The sequence below is a fragment of the Elaeis guineensis genome, chromosome 15, assembly GCF_000442705.2.
Source record: "Elaeis guineensis isolate ETL-2024a chromosome 15, EG11, whole genome shotgun sequence".
Lineage (NCBI taxonomy): Eukaryota > Viridiplantae > Streptophyta > Magnoliopsida > Arecales > Arecaceae > Elaeis > Elaeis guineensis.
The window spans coordinates 37853558-37870652 of record NC_026007.2 but is presented as its reverse complement, the minus strand read 5'-3'; the positions used below and the strand labels follow the sequence as shown (position 1 = coordinate 37870652).

General features: G+C 35.3%; 1 pseudogene; it reads right to left on the bottom strand.

Moving 5' to 3' along the window:
* The window catches only part of LOC140854112 (uncharacterized), a 101626-nt pseudogene that overhangs the window by 5125 nt on the left and 79406 nt on the right, over window positions 1-17095 (bottom strand).

Genomic DNA, 17095 nt, shown 5'->3' with positions numbered 1-17095 from the left:
AAATCCACAAGGGCTTCTTCATTTGAGTAAAGTGTATTTAATATTTTATTCGCTCATTTAAGGAGCTATTCTTGTACTTATTTGTGCTCTAAACTGTCTTACTCTTTGTGAGTAATTGTTCTTGTTTTTGAAGGATTTCTAAAACAAGGGAAGGTTGATCCGAACCTGAAATTGGAGTATTTTGGGTTGGCTTGTACCCGAGAAACAAGTGGACTAGCTTGGGATAGCTAGTGTCGGAGTTTCCTACGTTTGTATTCGGGTTGAATACAAGTATAGTGGATTGAAATTCTCAAGTAGGAGCTTGGGGAGTGGATGTAGGTGCAAGGTTGGCACTGAACCACTATAAATCCTTGTGTTTGTGGTGTGCTTTATTGGTTCTCTTTATTTCTTTATTATATCCTTGCATTCTTGCTTTAGGTAATTAATCTTGAATTAAAGTCTTTCTTCTCATTCATCAAGCTTTTAACAAATACTTTTCATAAGTAATTAGTTAAGCTTAAAATTTTAAAAACCCAATTCACCCCCCCCTCTTGGGTTGCATAGCTGGGCAACAGATAAAGATTGGTTGGTTGGCATTTGAATTCAAATTTGATTTGAATTCAAGTAAGCAACCACCTAGCTTTATCCTCTCATGCGGTGAAAATGCTGTAAAGATGCGGTCTTACACCATTTTAAAAAGAAAGAGAAGATGGGGCATGCGTAGATCTGATTTGAGAGAGAAAGGATGGCATAAGAAAGGCCTTCTGTGTGAGAAAAGAAAAGAAAAGAAAAGAAAAGAAGAGAGAAAGGGTGCAGGGTCTTTTGTGAGTACCCTAGAGTTTCTGCCTAGGGTTCGGGAAGTGAGAAGGTGAGCTACGAGTGTTGTGAGCCCACCAAACTTCAGGGAGAGCTTCATCAATCTCTCAAGTTTCTTTACTGATGATCCGAATTATCCGAGGAGTCGGCAGACACCAATCGAAGGAGTTCGATCAGCATCGGCCATCGAAAGGATTCTGCAACGAACTAGCATTCGTGAGGAGCCGATCAGATCGAAAGCTTCGTGTGGATAATTTGCGGAGGTCAGACATACTGTGTGACTGCATTGCGATGATCAGATCATCCTGACGGTGATCAGACTGTGGTGATCGACTACCTGCATGAAGGTAATGTGTTTTGAACACATAACAGTAAAATATTTACTATAGAATTTGAAATTTTAAATTTAAATGTATGCTATATATATATCATATTTAGATCCTTGTGTAGGGTTAATACATATTAATTAATTAGATTAATTAATAATTTTTACTATAAAATTATAATTTTAAAAAAATTTTAAAATTATCGTTTTATCCCTGCACTGAATTTCCTACAATTGGTATCAGAGTAGGCTCTAAAATATGATATACATTTGCATACATAGATTAAGTAGTAATCTAAAAGTTTAAATTTAAAATTCAAAAATTAAAATTTAAATTTTAAAATTTAAAATTCAAAATTTAAAATTCAAAATTTAAAATTCAAAATTTAAAATTTAAAATTTGAAATTTATTTAAAATTTTAAATTTAAAATTTAAAATTCAAAATTTGAAATTCAAAAATTTAAAATTTGAAATTTGAAATTTGTTTGAAGTTTGAAATTTAAAATTTAAAATTTAAAATTTGAAATTTAAATTTTGAAATTAGTATATTTTGATATACTTGATCCAAGTAGCAAGTAGTCTAATTAGGTTGGTTGCCATGATTGTCCGATCATAGGAGAAAAGTAAGATTTAAAGGCCCTCTCCTCCTATTCGATGGGGTTCTCCTATGACGGTAGGGGTGCTGAGCGATTATATCCCATGCAGACGAAGCAGCGAAAGGACTTAATTGTAAAGGTTCAATTATAAAATTTATCATGAATGTGTTAGATTAGATCTAAAGGAATATTCATGATTTATTTTAATTGAGTTATTTTTTGTTATGTAATTAGCAATAGGATTGCTGTTTATAAAATATGCTGATCCATTTGTGAAATGAGTCAACACATTTGGTGAACAGAAAATAAAACCTTTCAAATTTGAAAATTATTTTCAAAAAGCCAAACCTTGATCCATCAGCCCAAATACTTAATTAAAAGAATTAAGTGTTGTCTAATTGGTTTAGAATTATGAATTAAGACCTAAGACAATTTCATAAACTTGTGGGTTAATGGGTTAGATGGATTAGGTCTATAATTAGGTTAGACCTAAGGTTAGCTTAAAGAAATAGACTAAATTAGAGTAATTGATCAAATCTAATCAAAAGTTGAATTAGATTAGGTCAAGGACACTCTAGACTCAACTCCAATAGTTGTAGTTGAATGGGTCCATGTCTTTAACTAGACCAAGATGGACTTAATTCATGGCTATGCAGTGGAACCCTATTTACTAAGTTGATCAAATTAAAACTAATGAACCGATTGGTGTCTAAGGTAAGTTTGACAGTCTGACCAGTGATTTTTAACTGGGAGCTACTCGCATTGATTCGATCTCTGATGAGTTAATGGCATATCCTTTCCACTGATCTCACTTACCTGGCCAACCTGGTGAGTTAGGTTTTGATTAGATCACTTGGTAATTAGGGCTCACCCATGTCATTAGGTAAATCAGTGTGACTGATTTAGGTGCTCCTAGTGCCGGCTTTAATTAAATCCTTTTTAATCTGACTTAGTGAAGTCAGTGGGAGGATTGAAATTGGCTGGTCAATTTCTTCTCTTCTATCCTTTAATAAAATTCTCAAAACTTATTAGGTCCCTAAAAATGATTAAGTTATAGTGATAACTAAGTCATAGCCTCCCATTAAGTGAGTGATAATGAGTCTATTAGTTTAATAATCACTGGAGGCCCAAAGGCCTGGTGCTTATTGACTAATGAAATTATCATTCATAATATGATAATTTGGTTGAGTCTTTCTGATGGTGGTCAGGTTGACCGGCCAAAGTCGGGCCTGATCATTTATTGGTCTGATTCACCAAATCAAGTCATGTTAATGGTTGGACCTAACCAAATCTTTTCAGTGGAGGCCAAAGCCTACTGATTAGGTTTTGGGGCAAAATTAATTACTAGAAGTTGTTTAGAGAAACAACTGGTTATGAACCTACCCATAGATGCACATGGGTTGACCAACCAAAGTTGGACTCGTGTGTGGTCTGTGTGAATTCTAGTACCCACTAAGGAATTAAAGTAATTCCTTGAATTTGAGGTTGAGGCTACCAGTTCGTAAAAATACTGGGAGAAACTTTAGACTAAAGTTCAAGTCTTTAGTATTAATAATTTATATACTAATAAAGGTCTTTAGTATCGAAAATTGAAAATCATCCTTGAGCATGAGCGGATCCTTTATGTAGTAACAAATCTGGCACCTGAGGAGCCAACCCCGAATGCTAGAGAGACGGTCCGAGACACTTATCAGAAGTGGCTCAACGACTGCACCACCGTTCGATGCATAATGCTGGCAGCAATGAATGATGAGTTCAGCCATAGGTTCGAGAATGCCCAGCCGCAGAAGATGCTTCAAATATTGAATGACTCCTTTGGCATGCCTGACGATGTTGAAAGGCACAAAACTAGTTGTGCCATTTTCAATGCTCAGATGAGGGATGGAGCCTCAGTCACTGATCATGTTGTACATGATCGAAATGATTGAGCACCTAAGTAAACTGGGCTTTCCCTTGCACGAGCATCTCGGTAAGGATGCGATCCTTAATTCTTTGCCCAAGTCTTTCCTCCCCTTCCTTGCTCATTTTCGGATGACAAAGCCTGCAATGAACTACCACGGCTTATTGGGGTTGCTGTAGAACTTTGAGAAGGACCACCAGCTCTATAAGGAGTCGGTGAATGTTGTGGGAGGGTCTTCTTCTGGTCATTGACCCTTTAAGAAAGGAAAGAAGAACAAGAAGAAGAATAAGAAGGTGCGGCCGCATATTGGGACGTTTGCACAGGGTCAAACCAAGAAGCGCAAGCCCGACTTGAGCCAGGCGGAGTGCTTCTTTTGCAAGAAGCAAGGGCACTAGAAGAGGAACTGTCCTCTATACATTGCCTCCCTGGACCCGAACAGGCCGAAGAAAAAGCAAGATAATTATATGATAACACCTTGTAATTTTTTCATTTGTGATACTACTGCTTGGGTATTGGATACCGGAAGCTCTTATCATATCTGTAATTCGATACAGGGTCCGCAGGTCAGTAGGAGATTTGATGAAGGCGAGAGGTTCCTGAACGTTGGAGATGGAAGCAAAGTTTCAGTTCTAGCTTTAGAAATCATGAACCTTGTAATCAACTCTCGTAATGTAATTCTGAGTGAATGTCACTATTGTCTAAATTTTTTTTATTAAATATTATTTCGTAGGCCTTTTGGCTATGTACAGTTATGAATTTTTAATAAAAGAAAATATTTGTAATATCATTTTGAATGGTGTTACAATATTTGTTGGATAACTAAATAATAGAATTTACTTACTATCACAGCCTGTTAATATGGTTCAAACCTCTGGTAAACGTCCTAGAATAGATAATATGTCAGAAGTCTACCTTTGGCACTGTAGGCTAGGTCATATCAATAAGAACAGGATAAATAGGTTGGCTCAAGAAGGAATTCTTGAAGTTGGTGATTGTGAATCACTTCCAACCTGTGAGTCCTGTCTTCTTGGGAAGATGACCAAATCACCTTTTACTAGAAAAGGTGAGCGAGCCAGTGAACTCTTGGGTCTGGTACATTCTGATGTATGTGGACCTATAAGCTCAAGTGTAAGAAGTGGATATTTCTACTTCATAACCCTCACAGATGACCTATCGAGGTATGGGTATGTCTACTTAATGAAGCATAAGTCAGAGTCATTTGAAATGTTTAAATTATTCCAAAATGAGGTAGAAAAATAAACTGAAAAGTATATTAAAACTCTTCGATCTGATTGAGGAGGTGAATATCTTTTCAATGAGTTTCTGACATATCTTGGAGAGAATGGGATTCTCTCTCAGTGGACTCCTCCTGGAACACCACAGCATAATGATGTGTCTGAAAGGAGGAATCGGACCTTGTTGGACATGGTTTGATCCATGATGGGGTTTGCTGGTCTGTCGATCTGCCTCTGAGGATATGCGCTCGAATCGGCTTGTTACCTTCTGAATAAGATTTCGAGTAAGTCCGTAACCAAAATACCATATGAGATATGGTAGGACGTAAGCCAGTACTCTCGCACCTTAGGATTTGGGGGTGTCCGGCTTATGTTAAACGTTTAATTACGGACAAGCTTGGACCTAGGTCTGACAAGTGTTATTTCATAGGGTACCCAAAAGAGACCAAAGGATATTATTTCTACCTAGCTGATGAGCATAAGGTGTTTGTCAGCCTTAAGGCAATCCTTTTGGAAAAAGAGTTTCTTGGTGAAGGGACTGTTACCTCTAAGGTCGAACTTAAGGAAGTTCGGCAGGTGAAAAAACTGACACAAGTTGCTGAACCTGAATCGAATTTGGTTAGATCAGATCTGGAGCCCATTGTTCCTGCACCCTTAAGGCGGTCTGATAGAGTACCATGTCAACCGGACAGATACTATGGTTTCTTGGTCCGGGACGGCGATCCTATCGAACTTGATGAAAATGATGAGGATTCGATCACCTACATGGATGCAATGCAGAGACCTGACTCTGAGAAATGGCTAGAGGTCATGAAATCCGAAATGGAGTCCATGAAGGTCAACAATGTGTGGATATTGGTTGACCCACCCGAAGGAGTAAAATCCATAGGGTGTATGTGGGTCTTCAAGAGGAAGAGGGGTGCAGACGGAAAGGTGGAGACCTATAAAGCCCATCTGGTTGCCAAGGGATATCGTCAACGTTATGGTATAGACTATGATGAGACATTTCTCCTGTGGCAATACTCAAATCCATTCGGATTTTACTTGCGATAGCTGCCATCTGGACTATGAAATCTGACAGATGGATGTAAAGATAGCTTTTCTAAATGGAGAGCTAGACGAAGAGGTGTATATGATACAACCTGAAGGGTTCACATCCACAGATGAGTCTAAGGTGTGCAGGCTACAGAGGTCCATTTATGTACTTAAGCAGGCATCCCGGAGTTGGAATATACGTTTTGATAGGACGATCAAGACGCATGGCTTCGTTAAGAATGGAGAAGAGCCCTGCATTTATAAGTGGGCTAATGGTCCAGTAGTGGTATTTCTTGTATTGTATGTGGATGATATTCTCTTAATTAGAAATGATGTCTCTGCATTACAAAGAATAAATATTTGGCTGTCGTCACAGTTCTCCATGAAGGATCTGGGAGAAGCTTCCTATATCCTAGGGATGAGGATCTATAGGGATAGATCTAAAAGGTTGCTTGGCTTATCTCTGTCCACGTACATTGATACTATGCTGAAGAAGTTCAGCATGGAGAATTTCAAGAAAGGCTATTTACAGATAGGCCATGAAATTTTTCTCTCGAAGAGGGATTGTCTGACAACACCTCAAGAGAGAGAGCGTATGGGTAGAATTCCATATACTTCGACAGTGGGATCTATCATGTACACCATGACATATACACGACCAGATATGGCATACTCACTAGGGGTAGTGAGTAGATACCAATCGATCCAGAGGAGAATCACTGGAAGATTGTTAAAACCATCCTAAAGTATTTAAGAAATACTAAAGATCAGTGGCTTGTTTATGGTGAATCAGACTTGAGACTTACGGGGTTTACAGACTCCAATTTCCAGTCTGATCATGATGACAGCAAGAGTGTGTCGGGATTTATTTTTACACTTAATGGTAGGGCTGTCTGCTAGAAGAGTTTCAAGCAGCACACTGTGGCTGATTCAGTTTGCGAAGCAGAATATGTCGCTGCATCAGATGCTGCCAAAGAAGTGGTGTGGCAGAGGAAATTCATCATCGAGCTCGGAGTAGCACCCTCCCTTATTGGTCCAGTTTTGCTCTATTGTGACAGCTCTGGAGCCATTGGTCAGGCGAAGGAACCAAAGGCACACCAGCAGACGAAACATATTCTGCACCGCTACCATCTTATCCGAAAAATCGTGGATAGAGGTGACGTTGACCTTTAGAAGATCGACAGAAAGGAGAACCTGGCTGACCCATTCACTAAAGCCATTGCGGTGAAGGAGTTTGATGACTTCAAGTCAAAGATGGGTATTAGATACTGCACTAATTGGCATTAGGCCAAGTGGGAGATTGTTAGGAATAGTGTCCCAAAGCCAATCGTCAGTCTGTTGATGGTTGTGCTCTTTCCTGTATTAGTATATGAATTATAAATAAATAAAAGTTATTTTGGTATTTTTCATCACAAATTATTTCATCTTCTAATGAACTCCTGTGTTATGGTGAAATCCTTAGGACTATTTAGACTCGACAAAGGAGGATTTGTCGTTTAGTCCTTAAACCTGTTCGCGATCAAATGATATGTTGTTACCAAGGACAACAATGTTTATCAAGCATAGGTCGTTGTATGCTATATGGGTTGGTTGTCCTCTTAACCAAGGAGTGTGGAGACATTGGTATGGCATACAGGTGAGATATAAGGGTACATCTGTACTGAACGTGACCGACTTCGGAGCTTTTTCTGCTGTCAAGATTTGCTCCGATGGGATATGGGTATAACTGTCCCTCCGACTTGAGACCATCACGGTGACTTGCAAGTAACTCACTACACTTAGGCACTGGCTACCTGAATTTCTAATTCAGTGACAGAAGGCTGCTGGGAGTAGTCAAGTACTTGACTTGTCGGTGCGTGTGTCAAGATGAGATAGACCACTCCAGTTCAAGAGTTGTGTACAGTCATGTTTCAATTTAGCAAAACCTTGGCTAGGGTAGTCCTAGTGAGGAGTCATAGGACTGTTTGAGTTGAGCATGATTCGGATGATCGGATCAGGGTTGACAGTTTAACCCTGAGTCGTCCTATACACAGGGGTCAAAAGGGATGAATTATACAATAACCATATTTGCGTAGGTTCTGAATGTTGCGATTGTGACTATTCGACCTATCCGGATGTCAGGTACTATTGCTAGATGGTCACTTCGATTAGTATAGAAATTGGTTCCTATGCTACCGACTTAGGTTCGAACCTACAGAGTCACACACATTAGAGGTTCCTATCTGATCTGATGGCTGGTGAAGAGTCTCACTGGATTGGGACTCTTCGATCAAGAGTCCTAATGCTCGGAGACTCTGAGTCCTATATGTCTAAAACTTTGTGATTGAGAATCAGAATTCTCTGATCATGAGTTCCACACATTTTGGGTACCGGGGTCAAGAGTCCTACTGGTTTGGGACTCTTCGATCAAGATTTCATATTGATGGACTTTGATGTCCGATTGCTCATCGAATTTAGACTCAGTATTTATGAGAGGTTTAATTAGTAATTTGATTACTAATTAACTCAATTTGATTGAGTAATTATTTTTGGATCAAGTCCAATTGAATTGGATTCAGTTGGGTTTGACCCGATTAGGTTAAGAGTTGACCTAATCGCCGAGATGGTTTGGTCCCTGATCTGATCAGGGGTTGGGCTTAATCAATTTCTGATTTGATTAAGATTTTATTGAGCCTAATTAAGTCTAATTATGTTGGGTTTAATTTAGTCTAATTGTGCCTAACCTATTTTAATAAGGTTGGTTCAATTAGGTTTGAAACCACCTTTGACTTATCTCCCTGCGCCACCTCACCTCACCTGTGCCTATTTGAATTCATGAGAAACAAGTTCTCATAAATTTTCTCTCACACAAAAGCCTTCCCACGCCCCTCCTTTGTGCACCATTTTGAGTGGATAAAGATGGTTGGTTGGCCATTCAAATTCAAATGAAGGTTGAATTTGAATGGGCAACTGATCTCATGCGCCACCTTATCCACTTGTGCGCCACTTATTCTACACGAGAAAAAGTTTCTTGTGTAAATTATCCATGCACAAAGAACCCACGCCCCCTTCTTCTCACGTCAAGAGTGGATAAAGATTGGTTGGTTGGCATTTGAATTCAAATTCGATTTGAATTCAAGTAAGCAACCACCTAGCTTTATCCTCTCATGTGGTGAAAATGCTGTAAAGATGCGGTCTTACACTATTTTAAAAAGAAAGAGAAGATGGGGCATGCATAGATCTGATCTGAGAGAGAAAGGGTGGCATGAGAAAGGCCTTCTGTGTGAGAAAAGAAAAGAAAAGAAAAGAAGAGAAAAAGGGTGCAGGGTCTTTTGTGAGTACCCTAGGGTTTCTGCCTAGGGTTCGGGAAGTGAGAAGGTGAGCTACGAGTGTTGTGAGCCCACCAAACTTTAAGGAGAGCTTTATCAATCTCTCAAATTCTTTTACTGATGATTTGGAGCATTCGAAGAGTCAGCAAACACCGATCGAAGGAGTTCGATCAGCATCGGCCATCGAAAGGGTTCTGCAACGAACTAGCATTCGTGAGGAGCTGATCAGATCGGAAGCTTCATATGGATAATCCACAGAGGCCAGATATACTGTATGGCTGCATTGCAATGATCAGACTGTCTCGATGGTGATCAGACTGCGGCGATCGACTACCTGCATGAAGGTAATATGTTCTGAACACATAACAGTAAAATATTTACTGTAAAATTTGAAATTTTAAATTTAAATGCATGCTATATATATATCATATTTAGATCTTTTTGTAGGATTAATACATGTTAATTAATTAGATTAATTAATAATTTTCACTGTAAAATTATAATTTTGAAAAAATTTTAAAATTATCGTTTTATCCCTGCACTGAAATTCCTACAGATATCCAAAGCAAAATACAGCTTTTTGCCATTGAGTGAAATATATTTATTGGATAACAAAAACAAAATTGATGTAGCACATAAAATCTCATTATCAAAATAGAATATAATAGCCATGGAGGCTTCAAAAATAAAGTGCAATCACATTAGGAATTCAAAATAATAGAGTCCATATTTTCATTAGAAATTCTTGCCTCACCCATGTATAGCTAAAGAAAATAATATTCAAGGAAAATACATTTCTCTATCTACATACTACTAAATGTCTAGGAAAAATTTATTCTCATTTTCACAATCGAAAAGAACTTATTGACCCATGCTTTGCTCACTATAGAACAAAATAAATTTATTCACTACTCCAGCAAAAAATGTGATCAGACTTGCAATTCGCAAAGAAAACTAAGAATGGGATTTAACTCTATATCAATTAGTAAATTATATTTACTAACAATCATAACAATGATCTAAATAATTTGAAAGCAAATAAGGTGCAAAAGTTGAGGATAGATATATTCAATCATATACCAATCAAGATTGTAGTAGGAATTATCTTCTCCTTAAGTTTCTATTCTTTTAGCTTACCTATAGGGCTGGTCTTTATTTTTTCCCTTTTTAATGCTACAAACACTGTATATGTACCTTTTGTAATTGACACTCTTCCTCTTAAGCCATTTCCCTTAAACCTGCAATATTTCAATAATGCACAAGTGATAAAGGACAAACATCATTCAGTTAGAGTAGTGCTATATTTTACCTTCTAAGCTTCTTTGGTGCAGAAGATAAGGATACTGAAGCTTGAGATTCTTTCACTATTGAATTTTTGCAAGTCTTTATATGATGCCTAAGCTCACCACAACACTTACATTTGTGCATTTTCATCATTGCACTCTTATCTACACCCCTAATTCTCTTCTATTTTGGTCTAGCCTTAGACTAAGCTTAGAGGGCAGGATCTTGTATCCAATGTCAATTTTTATTCAGTAGATTTTATCAGATAATAGTCCAAGTTTTAATGCATAGGCAACCTTGTACTTTGTAACATTGAGGTACTCTAAAATATAATTTTTCAAATTTACACCTCTCATACTATAAATTAAAGCTACAACATGCACATAAAGAATGCTGACACTTTCTTTATTCCTTTAGAATTATTTTATATATTTTATTAATCTCAATTACTTCTGCTCAATAATCACTAGTTCTATAAATATTCTAATCACCTACCTTAAGGCTAATGCCTCATATACATAGAAATAAAATTCTTCTTCCAGCGAATAGCCATTCTCCTTCTAGCTTCCTTCTTCCCTATAATTGTTTATCTTACAATATCCAATAAAACAAGAACTGATCTACATCTAACCTCAAAAATATATGCATCGAATGACTTCGAAAGATTATTTATTATGTAGGAACGCTTAGTTGTGATGTCAAATTGAGATCTACTCTATGAACTAATATTTTCAACAATAAGTACTTGAATACCACTAAGCTAGCCTTTTTGAGTTGATTCATGACATCATCATGCTTAACTTTTGTGTATCACATTACAACTTTCCGTACCTTGATTTTGAGACAATATACTGAGAACTTTGTTTGAAAGTTTTTATATAGATACCTCATGAACTTTGTATATTCTACTTGGGTGTATATATGTTATACAACTTCTTCTAGACCCTTTTGTCGATCTAATATATGTATTACACCTTATGAAGTTCCAATTGCTTCTCTAAGTACCTCCAAAAGCTAAGCTTAGCTATCATTATTTTTAGATTCCACCAAATCGAAGGCAATTGGAAATAAACCCTCATTTCTATTAAGTGTTATAGTAGCCATCATCACATCCCTAAAATTTTCTTTATAAGTGGTAGCCATCTAAGCCATGAAAGGCTCACAACTAGCTAAGAAACGTATACTATAAGCTCCCAGACAAACAAAGATGCAATGGAAGTAATACTTGTCGCCAACATGTAACTTCAACTTTATTACACTATCCAAGTTTCTTCACAAATGCTCTTGCTTGAAATCCTCCATTCTTTGAAAAAAATCTACCCAATACTATGAATCACGAATACATCAAGCTCCTTTTGTTACCAAACTTTATAATATGGAAGCTCAAGATGCTAGAACTATAACAATCTCCTTAGTTCAATAGGTGACTAAGTCATCCTCTTTTTTTAGCCAACCAATTACTCTATTATATATCCAAAATTGTGTGGTTATATTATTACCACACTTGTTCATAGATGAGCATGTATAAGGATCCATCAATTATTTATCCTGCACATACAAATAAAGCAACATATTAATATATGCAGCATTTTACATAAGCACTATAATGCAAAGGATTTATATTTTTACCATGGCACTTGAAGTGTATGACTATCATATAATAGTGAAGTATGGAGCCTCCAATTGTAAGCTTCATTTTTGCAACTCATTGATATTCTTTATGCCTTACTTTAAAGAACCTTTACAGTAAATTCATTCAATATAGCATAGTAACTTAGTACTACCTTGAAGTGTTCTTAACTTGCATATTTTGCTCCTACAAACATATTAAGATTCTCATTGTTTATCTTATATATCTCTTTCTTGTATCTTATGACATTATTACTATCATCATTAGAATCATAATCACTATTATAAAATCAATGATAACAACTCTTAGAATCATAAATTCTGGTATCTAATTCCTACTCCTCTTGAAACATAGTTTCATCATTTATCCAATGTAGTCATTGTTCTCAAAAGCAATAGCTAAGATATCAGTCCCCATTGTAGCAAGATGTTAATTTTCTTTTAGCCTTTGATTCTTCTTTTGGTAATCCACTCAACACTCTTCTATTGCAACTGCAACACTTCTACATATGTCAATTTGGTTTTCACTATCCAGTTGAGAAAGTTATATATCATTGATCTTTTTTGTTACAAATAAGAAGCACTATATATTTCATCCTCATGGAATTCTTAACCTTCTTAAACCATCCTTCAAATTTCACTTTCTATTTGAAAAGTCATTGCTTCATTTTAAAAAGCTCGAGAGTGGAATAAGCAAATATTCATGATATATCATATAAAAAGAGAGCTCATCAACCAAAACTACACTATAAAAATAAAAGAAAGGAAGAATAATGCCTTACCTATTCATGTGATCATAACCACAAAAACATAGAGATGAACAAGACAGAGTATTTTAGCATATTCTAAGCAAAATTTCAATCAAAATAAGGCATATAATATTCAAAACTCAAAAAAAGCATAAGATTCAAAAGTTTCATTTCCACCTTTCCTCATTATCATCACTATTTCATGGACCTTAGAATATAATTTTAACAAGAATTTTGGAAACTTTAATAACCATTGATTTCATATTTAGGTGTCTTGAGAAAATAGTTATTTATAAGAACTATATAGATTAATTTAAGAAACAAAATACAAATAGAAATTTATATATGGAAATTAAAATAAAAGATGGTATATAGTGATTATAATGATAATATGTACATTGTTGCCTAGAAAGGTAGTAACCCAAGAGGAGTGAATTGGGTTGTTTAAAAATTTTAACTAAATTTGAAATATAAAATAATTTATACTTCAAATTAACTTATCTAAAGTGCTTGTGAAGTGCTTAATATGTATAGTAGTGGAATCAAGATATAAGAGAAACTATACAAGTATTAAAATAATAAAAATTAAAAATTAAAAGTAAATAAAGCAAATATGAAAGGGCACAATACAAACACATAAAAATTTATAGTGATTCAATGCAACCCCACACCTATGTCTACTCCTCAAGCTCCTCTTAAAAATTTTACTATAATCTCTCTGATTACAGTATGTTTATTTTATCCAGACCCACAAATAAATTTAGTTAATTTTTCAAGATCACCAACCAAAATCCCATACCGATTATTTTTCAGGCTCATAATCAATCCAGTTGGTTTTACAAGCTCACCAATCAAAATCATACATCAATTATTTTTTAAATTTATAATCCATCCAGTTGATTTTATAAAATCATCAATCAAAACTTAATAAGTCCAATTTCAGACTTGGATGAGCCTAATCTCCAAATTTCTTTCTCAAAAAAAACTTGTAAAGAAAATAAAATATAACAATTAGAATTTTAACAAAAATAAAATAAAAAATTAAAACTCTTTGAAGTCCAAAGAAGTTGTTGTTGGATTGCTCAAATAATACTTCAATTTCTCTTCTTGATGCTTGAGAGAATGTGGAAGATGGTAGAGATAATTGCTCTTGAAAGCCCTCTAAATTCTATGCTAAAATCTCTCTATTTTCTTCTTTTCCAAAGATATTCAATGACCCTCACTTTTTTTGATGATTTTTTTTTCAATCCTCTTGGCTACCTTTCTAATTGATTCTCTAGCCTTTAATATGCTTGAAATTAACTGGAGAAGGAGTTTTGGCCTTTGGAAGGGCTGAACTAACTGTTAAAGATAAAAGCTAGCCATTAGAATCAAATATACACACTTCTAAAAATTCTACAAAACTAGCCGTTCGACTTTGAATCGACTCAGATAGGATTCGAGTCGACTCAAGCTATCTGCAAGTCCACTCAAGCTTTTTTTTTTTCTCAAAAATATAGCTTTCTATCTTTTTCTATAACTTCAGTGAAAAAAAAATGGATAGTTTAAAGCATGTATTTTTAAAATTTTATTATAAAAAATAAAAGATTAAATATTTTAATCTCTTTCATATATTTTAGATCAGATCTAAACTACCATTAAAGATCTATGATATAAAATTTTTACATATAAAATTTGATGTAAAATAAAAAAATACATCAATCACATCGATGTCTTGAATCAGATCTAACCTTTAGATCACATCGATTGAGTTCAGAACTCATCACCTTATCATAGATCAATGATCTTCACTGCTGGTAGGTGTGGTATAAAGCTCTCATTAATATCGAACAGCCACATAGATCATCCGACCTCTACAGATCATCCACTCGAAGCTTTGATCAGATTGTCCTTCTTGAAAGTGCTAGCTCGCATCGAAGGCTCTGAATAGCTGATCCAAACTCTTTTCCTTAGATGACCCAGACTCCTTTAGATCCAAAGATAAAGCTTTACGAGAAGGTGGTGGTGTAGAAAATTGGACAAGACTCACTTCTATATTTTTCTTCTCACAAAATCTAGAGTTGAAACCCTAAAACCCACCCTAGACCTCATGCCCAAGAGGAAGATCACTTCCTCTGTTTCTCACGCACGGAAGCCCGACCCACTCTCAGATTTTTTATGCCCCAACTCTAAAATTTCTCTTATCAATTTTTTCTCTTATTGTCACACAAAATTCATCCCTTCTTAAGGGTGGCATCCCATAAAAGATAAGAATAAGAATTAGATAGTTTTGGTTTAAGTTCAAACGTTGGTTGATCCTTATCACTAATTTAAATCAAATTTGAATTAAACTTTAAACCAAATTTTATCTTTATCTTAGAAACTTAGAGAGAGGATGACCACCATCAGAATGGTGCAAAAAATTTCACGTAAAAATACTTTGTGTGTGGAGAAAGGTGGTGGTGTGAAGGGAAGAGTCCAACTAGATTTAAACTCTAGGTTTTCATTCAAATTCAAACACATTTGAACTCAAATTTAAACCAACCAATTTCTAATCCAAAAAGAGATTAGATGTATGTGTGGAACTACTTCTATAAATAAGAAAAAATACACACAAAAAATTTCTCATGTGAAGAAATAGAGGTTGCAAAGAAAGGAGGTGCAAGGGACTTGATAATGTTCGAATTCAAAATTGATTTCTCATCCAGTTAAGTTCTTAACCTAACCAAATTAGGTTAGACCCAATTAGACCACTAAACTTAATCTAATTAAATAGCAAATAGTCTCAATTAAATCTTAATCAAATCAAAAATTAATCGAGCTTAAGTCTTGATCAAATCAGGAATCGAACACCCTTTGCGATTAGGTCATTTTATAACCTAATCGGGTCAAACCAAATTGAATCCAATTTAATTAGATTTGATCCAAACATTAATGCTCAATCAAATTGACTTAATCAGTAATCTAATCACTAATAAATCCTTTTATAATTCATCAATAATTAATAAATTGATTTATTGTAACTTTTATACAGGATTAATTATCAATCGAATTAACTGTTTTATCCTAGAACGATTCTTAATCATCGATCAGCCATATGATCAGTCAGAAACTTCTTTTGAGTGTGACCCCATAGGTTTGAATCTAAGTTGGTAGTACAGAAATAATCTTTCTATACCAATCAAAGTGACCATCTAGCAATGATATCCAATATCCGGATAGGTCGAAAGATTACAAAGCATCATTCAAGAATCTATTGGCATATGGTTACCGTATAATTCATCTCTTTGATCCTAATGCTCAAGGTGATCTAAAGTTTAACTGTCAACCCTAATATGGTCATCTACATTATATTTCAATTTTTTAAATCCATCATATGGATTATCCTGACTAAGATTTTACTAAATTGAAATACACTGATATATTAACTCTTACTTATTCGGAAGGATCAATTCCATCTTGACTCACACACCGATATCGCAAGTACTTGACTGTGCCCAAAAATTTTTCATCACTGAATTAAAAATTCAGATAGTCTAACACCAAAGCACAGTGAGTTACTTGCAAGTCACCATGATGATCTCAGATCGGAGGAAAACTTATACCCATATCCTTCACGAGCTACTCTTGACAGTAGAGTACTTAGCAGTTGGTCATGTTTAATGAGATGTACTCTTATGTCTTACTTACATGCCATGCCAGTGTCTCTATATTCTTTGGTTAAGAGGACAACCAATGTACATGGCACACAACGATCTATACTTGATATAGCTATCGTCTTAATAATAGTATATCATTTGGTTGTAAACTTAAAGTTTAAGAACTAAATGATATATTCTCTTATATCATATCAAATAGTCTTAAGGACTTCATCACATAATAGTAGTTCAAAATAAGATGTACACGATGATGAAAAAATTAAATAATATTTATTAATTTAATAATTCATATATACTTACAATGATAAGCTCAACCATTAACAAGCTGACGATTGACTTTGGAATATAATTCTCAACAACTCTCACTTGGACTAATACCAATCGATACAGTATCGTATATCTATTTTTTATTTATAGTCTTCAAACTCCTTGACACCGAGGGCTTTAGTAAATGGATCGATCAGATTCTCCTTTCCATCAATTTCTGAAGCTCGACGTCACCTCGATCCACGATCTCTCAGACCAGATGGTAGCGACACAGAATGTGCTTGGTCTGTTGATGTGACTTCAGTTTCTTCGCTTAAGCAATGGCGCCAATGC